The following is a 12,536-nucleotide window of genomic DNA, read 5'->3' on the forward strand; positions in this document are numbered from 1 at the left end:
TGTGTTGGTAACAATTGAATTCTTGAGACGCAATGTAGAACATCGGGTTACTTATCCAGATATGGATTCGTATTTTCCAGCATGGACACCAAAGGCCAGCTGGCAGCTCTGTTGCGGCAGCATCCAATTTGAACCCTTACGTATGGGCATTCCCCGGGCTGACATTTTGCTGAAACAAAGTTCCAGTCCCAATAAAGACAATACTGGCAGTCACGTGATTGTCTCTAAGGGTGTGTGGAAATAGCCGGAGAAACAAAGTTCTGAGCTCTGCAGTGTCTTTAAAACCAGAACCAGGATGGGTGATGATTGGTTGAGAGTTTGGCGGGCATTTGAGACCCACTTGGGGTTACCACACCCTGCAAGTTCCTGATTTGTTGGTCAAGGTGAGAGATGAGTCACAATGATCTTTGACATCTAGGACTACAATTCAAATGTTCCCAAGAATCTCACAGACAGATAGGTGCAAGGAATAGCCAAGCTCGGCTGGGCGCATCTCCATTTGGGAGCTGCTCCTTATCGGAGAGAAAACGCTTCAAATCAGAAACTACATGAATAGCTTCTCTGTGGCTGCATAGCAGAGATGGGGAAGAGAGATGTGGCCTCATTTAGGAAAGCACAGCAACACTTAATTTTGTCTTATTAATAAGCATTGCTGCTAAACACTTTAGGCACAATCTGGCCTACCTAAACATCTATCTTAATTCAACTAGTGAAACAATTTCTTTCTTTTTACCTAATATGTTGTGTCAGGTTGGATTCATGCTTAAAAGTGATCTTAATACCCAAGACCAACAATGACAACAATCACATACATCAATATTATTTTTATAAACAAATCGTTTTTTATGTTTAAGTTAATTGATAGTTTTGGAAAATATTTCAGATTAATCTCATTATTTTTTAAAATAATTTTGTGTGATAAATTTCATACCAATAAAACACCATTCAAATAGCTCTATAGTATCACTTTTATTTGAGCAATTCTTTGTATAATAATATTACAAGACAATAAAAAAGTTTAAAAATGTTTACATTCGCATGAAGAGCAGTGTTCTCACATTTTTTGGCATTTTGTGCTTGGTTATGGTAGACTACTCACTTTATATAAATGTGAAATAATTGTAGATTAAATATAGATGAAAGCACATCACACAGATTCAAAGTCCTTGAAGGAGAAATTTGGTGTAAAACACAAACATAACCTACAACAAAGTGCAGTTCAAAATCTGCACTGTATGACTGTATATTCCACAGTATGGAAATGGCACATTGGTGATTGGCAATTTAAAGTCTACTCATTGCAGCCCTTGATTAATTTAGTAATATATATATATAACTACCACACGCATGTGGCCAGCTTAGTTATTTAACATTTTAAAGGGTATTGATATCTATATACAATGCCTATAATATTAATAAATTAAGAATATAATAGAATTAATTATACCAACTTCAAGTCAAGTGTGTCAATATCAGAATTAAAGTAGGTGGCTGCGTCAGCATGTGTAGGCTGCAAAGGAACAAGTAAAGGTTTATTCCATGCTGAAAAGAGAGGAAAAGAAACACAACTTTTTGGCTGTGGAGCCTTCTTTGGCTGTCAGAATTTGGTCTTATTTTCTAATTACCTTGAAGATTGAAAAATTAAGTCTCCCCTGTGAACACTGTGATAGTATCCCTGAGCAAGGCATTTCCTTCAGATTCTCCTTCTGTAGAAATGCATACAAACATTTCTGCGGGTATCATACCATGCAAGGAGGAATCAAGTACTCCATCTGCACTTAACACTAAAGAAACTAGGTCACATTCTAGCCTGATAATGCTCTAGGTGCAAATGGTCTCATTATATTAAAGAACATGCAGTCAATACATGTATCAACCAATTAATTTAATGACAAATTCTAAAAAATCCTTTTGAAATATTTTCCTTATGTTAGTACATTTTATAAATCTCCAGCAAATATTTATGTTTAATAAAATACACTTCTGCAATTTCCTTCATGGGATCAATAAAGTATCTATCTATGGACAAATATTTCTGTACCCCATTGAAATGATAAGTAAAGGACAACACGTCTCTTGCCAGATAAAAAGCAGATGTAATTCCTCTTTTTATTATCCACTATAGTTCAACGTCTGGTGAATCATCTGGCATTTTAATCAGTCCTCATACTGTCTGAATCACACCATCCAAACAGCCTGTTAGCTTATATGCAACAAAGGTTATGATTGTCAGTCTTGGGATCTTGTTTACCATGCACTGTATATAATAAAACAACACAGATTAAATTTATGTGTTTTGTTTAATTATATGTGTGTTTGTGCCACTCTTTTTGGTCAGCTTTAGGATCCAGTAAACTTTTCAAATTTCCTTTTAACAAAAAATTATTATGATTATATATATTTACTGTATATTCACATCCTCCCTTTACTTTTGATTAATTTTAAAATGTAATATTCTGTTCAAAATGTGAAAATGTTCATTTTCTTTGGATAGCTGGTACTTTCCATTGAAATAACCCTATACATAATACCCCTAATCATAAAGCATACAATATTATTCAGACTCAGCAAAAGTATTCAGACCCTTGCAAAATTTTCACATTTTGTTGTTTTAAAACTTTTTAACAGCAATTATTGTTGGTTATATACACAGCCAATTGCACACATTCAAAACAAAAACAGAAAGTAAATAGGCAATATGAACAAAAAATGGAAAACTCGGGATTGAATAATTCAAATATTTTCTGTTGCAACCCTTAATTAATTTAATTTAAGTGAAAAATACCTTAATTCTCCATAGAATTAGTTGAGACTTATTTCTGTATGTGCAATAAAAGTGGTTCTCATGTTTTCAGAGTTGGTCTTGGTCAGGCAGTCAATTTCAGCCAAAGGTACTTTCACCAAATATTAAGTTCACATCTTTGAATACTTCTGCAATCAACTAATTTCATTTTTTTATCTGTGTACTTTTTGCTGACATTTACTGTAACTTATCTTACCCTCAGAAGGACGTGGCTTTTTGTGTAAGAGGAAAGCTTAAGCATGAAACCAAATGCAACCAAATAGTGTAAGTGAGACTGCTACCTGTCCTGGATAAAGCGGTTAGAAAATAGACTGGTGGATTTACACTTGTAAAACCGTTCCAATTTTAATGCGATACTGAATATATTATTATTATTATTATTAATAATAATGAATGACCTTGGACGATCTGTAAGAAGAAGAGTTATAGAGGAGACACATTGAGTCTTTTCTTTTCAGCTTGGAATTACATATTCCATTGCAGCCACCTTATGTAATGCAGCTCCGTACTTCTTTAACAAACATTTTATACATCAAAAAAGCTAGGAGTGTTACACCATGCTGTGTTTGTTATGTAGAATTGGGGAACAGGGATGGAATTTTCAGTAGCAGGCCCTTGTCATTGTTTGTCACATTTTAACAAAAGGCAACCAGCAATTAAATGTCCTGTTTTTTCTAAACACTAATGTTTCTGTACTGTAGTTTTAAAACTTGAACAAATACATGCCACATGCATACAGTGCGATGTTGTATAGTTTTAAAAGCCACTACAGTACAAGTTGTGGGAAATACATTTATTTGTACTGTATTAAAGTCTACCTTGGTCACAGCGCCCTATGAGCTCATAAATATCCAGTATGGACAGCAATGTAGTTAAAAGGAATGTGTCAAAATGTTTCCAAAATAACCACAAGTGGTTATCGATAATAATAGACAAATTATAATACTAACCCAGAGTTGTTTGATGCTAATTATGCAATCCAATTGAAAGAATGACATTTAAATAAATCTAAACTTTTTCCTTGACAAAAAAATAACATCACACTCTCTTGTTTAATGTTATTGTTTTATTGTTGCACAGATTGTTAAACCTGAGGAAAAGAACATCACTTTCTTTGAAGCATTCAAAATCAATTCAAAATACTGCATCCCAATGGGGCAATTCCAGACAAGCCTTCACAACAAGTCTTAAAACGAAATAGTATATAATACAGTTATAATTGAGAATAACAAAGCAATATCAAAAACACCACTGAAACCGAACTATATTAACGTATCTGATCACTATTAACAATTTTAAATTTTTATAATAACATTATAAGATGGAATCACGTAACTAAAGAAATTAACAGCGATATTAATTTAAGGATCTAAATATAAAACATTTATATAGCTGGTATTATTACCGTAGTCGATATTTTTTGTAAACATTTTTTTTTCTTTGACTTATTCACTCATGATTAGTTTAGAAACATTTTAAGCTGTTTGTTTCAACCATGTTTCTGAATGGCCAGCTGGTGTAGTGGGTTTGTCAACAGGGCCCTGTCTAGAAGATCTGAGTTCAATACCTGCTTAGGGGCACAATATTTTCTTCTAACAAAATAAAATACTAAATATTATGTACACAATATTGTTATGAATGGGGAGTTACAAAACTGGTGAAAATCAGTATTTGACTGAGTGGTTTAGTCAATTAAATAATTATTCATAACCCTCAACTTGTACAGTATGTGATTTCTAACAATATACCCGAGCGGCTGGTATAACTAGAGGCATGTGAATTCTTTATTCTCTGGCACATCTTTGTTGAGAGGAGTAATAATCCAGGCACATATGGTTAAAACAAATATATATTACAATAAACTACACAAGACACAAAATATACAACACACAAAATTACATTATATGCAGTATTTACAGACAAGGCGTTTTAGATGCCTAACATTCTGGTTATCCAGAAAACCCCAGACTGCTACTAAACACTAAACTCTTAATATGCCTACAGAATCCATACAAGAGATGAGCTGCCTTCTAACTAAATACAAAGCAACCTGCAGTTAAATCTCACTCTTTGCACCCTGGATGCCACAAAATAAATGGGAGCCTATATCCCTATCCATAAAATGCACCCTAATCAGGAAAGACATTTCTAACTGAGGTATCTTTTACCCACGTTCCTTAATAAACACAGAATAGCATGCTCTAACAAGGTTCAAATACTTAGCTCCAGTAAGGTTTGGTTTGGATGATCAAGATGTAGGGGCTCTTGCCTGGCACAAGCTTCAAGTCCCAACTCTGGACTCTTCTCTCTTCTCCATGGTTGCCTTGTTTCTTCCTTCTTCCACCCTTCCTTTTTTTGTGTTCTTAATATGATCTTATATTGTCTCTTTCTATGCTGCTCCTTGCCAGTCATTAATCCACAACTCCTCTAGGCATACTAAGGTAAACATTACCATTGTTTCCCCCCAGACCTCAGCAGACATCCTCTCTCCTTTGAAGTTAGAAGTATTTACTCTTCCCAGTGTCACAGACTTGATCTAAAATCTAAGGAACAATTCAAAGTCACCTAAAGCAGTAACAATAATAACAATTATTTATTGTTTGTATATATCACAGCATATTCAATATTAAGTGATATTAATGATGAAACAAAAACATGAACGAGCAATCAAAAATGGTTAAAAATCAAAAGTTAGAAAACAAACTTTCTGCATGCTGCAATCTCTTATTTTTTTTTATTTGAACCAGGCAAAATGATGCATTTAGCTCAATTGTAGTAGCAATTGTCATTCTAAAGAGTGGATTGACCAAAACATGACTTTTTTATATACCACTTCCGCAGCAGGTTAAGGAAAAAAGAAAAACTCGAAATTTAAAACAGATTCATAGCTGATACATTTAAAATACCTCAAAACTGCTACATGAAATGTTTTTCACTGATTTGGAGTCATTTGTGTAACTTTTTGAACATACTGTATATAATACTAATAAAAGTCAAAATAGTGTACAAATTAAATCCCGCTATTGGATAATTTTTTTTACAGAGATGCTGGGTGTTACCTTTCATCGTACCACAGCATTTTTCTTGTCGTTCAGCACCACAGACATTATGAGTGTCTGCATCTGTACTGCATAAGTACTGTATATAGTGAAGGACAGCATTTTATATTTGCTGCATCTTCATTATGGCAACATAAATCTATTACAATTTGCAAATCATTTTGCAGTTTGAGGTTACACTGTGCTCTAAACTCATACAGAAAAAGAAACCTGTAGATGGAAAAAATCAAAGCAACACAGTCCAGATGCAGCTCCTTACATTATGTTGTAGCCCTTAGTATTGTGGTGACACTCTTACTGGCATTATCTCTGGGACCCTTATTGCTAAGCCCTGGAAATGTTTGGATTAGATGTAACTTTGTATACTGAACTTAATAAATGTTGCAAAAGTATTTACTGTGTGTTTTATTTATGTTTTCAGTAATTACTTCTTTATAAGTTCTCAAACATATAGGGCAGCTCCTGGATTATGTGACAGCATCAAAATGCGCAAGTACAAAGCTATCAGTGGAGAGAACAGAGTAATGAAGTCAATTCATAGATTCAATAATTCCTGGGAATTATTAAGAGGTCATGATTGGTAAAGGCCAGGGGGAAATTTGGCTAGGACACCAGGGTTTAACATCCCTACTCTTTTTGAGAAATGCCTTAGGATTTTTAATGACCACAGAGAGTTAGGACCTTTTTCTCATCTGCAGGATGCTGTCTTTTTACAGTATAGTGTTCCCTTCATTATACTGAGACAATAGGAAACACAGACTAACTGGGTGAGTGCTTCCTACTGGTCCCACTAACACCTCTTCCAGGAGCAACCTTAGCTTTCCTAGGAGGTGTCCAATCCAGGTACTGGCCAGGCTCACACCTGCTTAGCTTTAGTGGGCTGCCAGTTGTAAATAATAATTATAATAATAATTGTTTACACTTAAATAGCGCTTTTCTGGACACTCCACTTCAAGCGCTTTACAGGTAATGGGGACTACCCTCCACCACCACCAATGTGCAGCATCCACCTGGATGATGCGACGGCAGCCATAGTGCACCAGAATGCTCACCACACATCAGCTATCAGTGGGGAGGAGAGCAGAGTAATGAAGCCAATTCATAGAGGGGGATTATAAGGAGGCGATGACTGGTAAAGGCCAATGGGAAATTTGGCCAGGACGCCGGGGTTATTGCTGCTGGTTGCACAAACCAAACTGCAGTTCATAATCTCATAGCACAGTACATAAACTTTAACTGCCATATCTCTGCCATAACTAATCAGAAATCAGTATCAGTTCTAGGTCAAGGAGCAAACTCCACTTGCCAATATCCTCTCCCCAGACTAAGGAAGTGGTCTCTCTAATCAAATTGAATGTTCAACAGCAATGATGAACAAGAGCCTCTAGAGTCCTTCACTGGTGTCACTGGAAGGCACACCTGTCTGGCCCAGCAGCTGAAGTTTGTCTCATCCAGTGGAATAGCCTGATGGCTATATTAAAATCTGTTCGGTGACCACTCCTTCTCCTCTCTTTCTGTGCTTTTGTATATGGGCCCTGGCTGGTTAATGTTACATTTTCTTGACCACAGTAGTGAGATTGTCTTTCAGTGGATTCTAAGATGTTAAAGGCAGTAAAAATAGTTGAGGTTGGGTAAACCTTGGCCTCCTAGTTTGCTCTTTCCATGCAACAGGTTGGGGGTGGTGAACAGAATATAATAAAAGGTGTTGTTCTTGGCAGGAGCTTTTGATACTTCTCTTTTCAGAATCTCAGAGTCCACAGGTTATCAATCCTCAGCTGTCGTCTCTGTCTTTAAAATCTTTAGAGATAGTACATTTATTTCCTTGAAGAAGCAACCTTTACAACATCCTGTTTAGTTCACTCAGACCCAGAACCCAGAATTAATTCTGTGAAATGAATAACAGATTAGTTATTTCTCTAGGAAAAACTGTATGTAAGCTTTTAAAAATAGTATACAGGTTCAGTATGTGCCCCATTTAATATCTCAATATTAATATGTCAACTAAAGATTAAAAAAGATAAAAATAGTAAGAATATTATACATATATATAAGAAAATAAGAATATATACTATAAAAAATAGCAAGTCATTAATATACATTTGTAAATTCAACTGAACTCTTCGAGACCTCATTAACGCAATGCTGAAATACTATATTTAACTGTCAGTGATTTAGTTGATATGTAGTGATATAGTTTTATAATATTAAAAATCTTCACTATAATATTTTCAGTTAATTTTGTTGACATATAGTCCTAAAATGCACATTTTGTAAATATATTATTTCAGTAGAAATATTCTCCTGAACATACAGTATCTAAGATAAGTGAATTTTGGGGGTAATTTGAAAATTCAGTAAAAACTCCAATTCTTGAAAAATAAATATATTTATTTATTTATTTTTGTTTTAAGTGCAATTTTAAATAAATATGGGATTTAATCAAATATTTATTGCACCATCACTGAGAATTTTCAAAGTATTACTGTTGGAAATTGTGTAGTACAATTACATAATGTTAAGTGCAATAACATCAAAGCGTATCCCAAAGGAAAATGACTTGATGAAGTTAAATTGACTTTTTGTGGATCTTGTGTTAATCATTATGGAAAGATCAGTACATTTAATTTTCAAACATGGGATTTTAGAAAGCTAGAAGTACAGAAAGGAACAATAACTGAAGAAGCAAAATCTTTTAATTCATCTTATCTAAAGGATTAAACAAGTATCCGCAGAGCAGAGAGATCCTACATGAAAGTACAAGATAAAAAAAATTGAGAGAAAACACATCTCTTTAAGCTGTAAAGCACAAATATATAAAATATGTTTGCTTTTTTTTCCACTTTTTTGTGTAGACATTTTTCTTAATGAGGGCCCATAAAAACATTAATAATTTTGTTTAAATAGTTCATCAAAATTAATGATGTTATATACTGTATGTCTTTACTTCAATGGCAGCATAATGCATTGTTATATATTTTTAATAATTAAAAATTTAATAATAAATAGTTATAAAACTATGTCCAGTTTTTAGTCATCCAAAAACAAAAGATTTGGCTGATTTTAGTGGTGGGTTTGGATGTTGACAGAGCACCTAGGACACAATGGCTCAACTTCATGCAAAAATGTGCTCAGTTTCCGTGTACAAGATACATCATGACATCTGCTGGTGTTTTTTTGCGTCAATTACCTTCAGTGATTCCCCACAGTAAACCTAACTTAAGGGAGTGCCTTTGACGTCCCTGTGCTTCAGATAAAGGGGAGTAATACTAAGGCTTCCATTTCACCAGTGATCTAGAGAGCGCTTAAGCTATTGATGCTTCACACCAGAACATAAGAAACAAACAAAAGAAGGGTATTCAGTCAATTCAGCCTCTGTATTTTTGCAATAATGAAATAATGCTCAAATGAATCATTTCCTATTTTTGTGTCTGTGTTGGTACATAAACACACACTGATCTATGAGATCCACCCCACTTATGTGTATTCTGGACAATGAAACAGTCTAGTAATCATGGTGATCCTGCAGCTGATGACACTCTTCTTCTTCCTTCAGCTGTTTATCACCATTCAACTTTGATTACACTCCCATGAGCCTGTTAGCTCTGCACGTGCATGATGGATGAATACACTGGTCATATAATGCCTGGAAGAGAAAACTTTGTACTGTATAATAATGATAATAATAATAATTACACTTATATAGCACTTTTCTGGACACCACAGGTCAGCTATAAGTGGGGAGGAGAACAGGAGGAGAATTGGAATAAGCCAATTCACAGTTGAGGATTATTAGAAGGCCACGATTGGTAAAGGACAATGGGAAATTTGGCCAGGACGCTGGGGTTACACTCCTACTCTTTTCAAGAAGTGTGAATGTCCATGGAAAGTCAGGACCTTAGTTTTATTTCTTGTCCAAAGGATGACTCCTTTTTTACAATATAGTGTACCCATCACTATAGTGAGGGATTAGGACCCACAGAGACCACAGGGTGAGCACACCCTACTGGTCCCACTAACACCTCTTCCGGCAGCAACCTTAGCTTTCCCAGGAGATCTCCTAAGTATGTCAATTTGCTTTTAACAATACACATTTCATTACTAAAAATGACATTTTTAAAATACTTTTTCAAATATCGCAAATGAGATAGTTACCTTGAAAGAGTGACTTATTTAGAGTTAACATTTCCCTAGTAAGCCCATGTGGAAAATATAGTAAACAAAAGAACAAAATGGTTGCTTAAGGACCCATACAGTATGTTGTCAATCTGGCAGGGCTATGGAATCTGGGCTATGGAAAAGCCGATGTAATAGGTAGAAATACCTGTCATTTTCTTCATAAATAAGTAGGCTCTCTAGCACTGCCAGAAGTCAATGTAATAGAAAAACACAATGAAAATGTTATCCTTTTCATTCATTTCTGTTATTTATTTCACATCTCAGGGAAGGATGAGAAAATCATTCCTGCTCGAGCCTACATAAAACTTGATGCCAATATCTTTGTATTCATTAAATCATTATCAACTTTTTATCCACGGTAGAAGACCTGAAAAGATAAATTTACAATCTAGGTGTGCAACAGCTTCACATATTGCCTTTTGAAGAAAAACAATAAAATGCATTTGTTGTTTTTTCCTGTTTTTGTTCTTGATATTTATTTCTAATATGTGTACTGAGTAAGACATTAAAATTCTGAGGGTTCAGAAAGGAAGTCCAAAATGACATCTTTAATTCAAGACCCTAACCTGTTTATGTTTCCCAAGATATTACAAAATATTAAAAGGTACATCCACACTAGGAGGAGGCTTCCATTTCGGAGGCAGGGGTGGATAGGGTTTTAAATTCCATTTTAAAAACATTTTTCAATTAATTAAACATTTGCCTAAATGAGGTACAGAACGTTATGGAATATGATAGTTTTAAATTTTTGATAGTTTTAAGCATTTTTGGGTTTCTGAAACATTTTCAGATCCAATGAATGGAGGGCTTCAGAGATAGATTGCATAATTGCTCACATTAAATCTCAGCCAGGATTAGGCTAGATTCCCACAGTAATTAGACATTTTTAACCTCATGGTTGTATCGTGGGGCCCAGGAAAACTTTAGGAAGAGTGATACCACCTTTAATTTTCAGTTTCGGCTATATTTGTACATTGTATTGCACATTTCAAGTACTATATTCCAAACCTGAATCAAATTAAAGTGTTCAGGAAACCAATGGCATAGAGTAAATTTTCTCAATATTGTCATTTGAAGTGGATCCAGAAGTATAAATGGGATCAAAATGGGAAAATTATTGTAACAATAACCCTAAAATCTCCTGAAATGCATGCTCATTTAAATACCATTTTGATAGCATTTTTAATGGAAGATCAATTTACAATAGCCATTCTGAATGAATATTTTTGGATTTCAGGAACATTTTCTAATCTGATGAACAGAGAACTCCAGAGACAGCTTGCAGATTTTCTCAGTTTTATCCCATACTAGAATAAGGGGTTCAGATTCCTACAGTACTTAGACATTTTTCACCTCATGGTTGTACAGTAAATTTAGGGCTCCAGTGAAGTTTAGGAAGAGTGATAATTTTCTCCCACATTAAACTTTAATTTTAAGGTATACTGTATATGGACGAGTACTAAAAATACTGCATATTTCAAAGATTGTATTCCAAAACTGAATCAAATAAGAAGTGTTAATAAAACCAAAGACACTGTGTAATTATTATTTCAAGTGGATCTAGAAGTTTAAATGTAGTCAACATTGGAAGGTTCTTGAAACCCTAACCCTAGACTGGCCTGAAATGCATGCTCATTTGAATACAATTTTAACAGCATTTTTTAATGGATTAAAAATTTGCCTAAAAAGGTAACTATTCAAAGAAGATAAATTTACAAGGGTTTGTATGATTGGATCTGATTAGTTTATGCTCATATTTTTTTTATTTCATGAACATTTCGTGATGTGATTAATGGAGTGCTTCAAAGATCACAGATATGCTCAGTTTTATCCCTAGCTAGGGTTTGGGCTAGGATTCCTACAGTACGCAAATATTTTTTAACCTCATGGCAGTTTTTAGGGGTTCAAGTAAACAGTGAAACAGTAACAATTCTCTCCCACTTTCAACATTTCATTTCAGCTATATTTAGCTGAATATATTGTACTGCACATTTCAAATATCGTATTCCAAAACTAAAATGGAAAGTGTTTATACTATAACACCCATTGCATTATGTTAACTCTCACAATGTTGTTATTCAAGTGGAACCACAAGCATACATTCAGTTAAAATCGGAAAATTCTTGTAACTAAAACCCTAAAATGTCCTGAAATGCATGCTCATTTACCTATCATTTTAACAGCATTTTTTAATGGATTAAAAATCTTCCTAAAATAGGTACTGTAACTTATTTAAGAAGATGAATTTGCAAGATTTTATTAAATGGATCAGATTGGATTTTGCTCATATTTGTGGATTTTAGGAACATTTTCAAATATGATGAATCAGGGCGTCAGAGACAGATTGCAGATAGGATTGGTTTTATACCCACTTATGGTTAGGATTCCTAATGTACTTAGGCATTTTATAATGTAAAGGTTGTATTTTGGGGAGACAGAGAACTTTAGGAAGAATGATACTTCTATTCCAACTTCAACTTTTTTTCTGTTATACTTGG

Source organism: Atractosteus spatula, chromosome 6 (assembly GCF_055471065.1).
Source record: "Atractosteus spatula isolate fAtrSpa1 chromosome 6, fAtrSpa1.hap1, whole genome shotgun sequence".
Lineage (NCBI taxonomy): Eukaryota > Metazoa > Chordata > Actinopteri > Semionotiformes > Lepisosteidae > Atractosteus > Atractosteus spatula.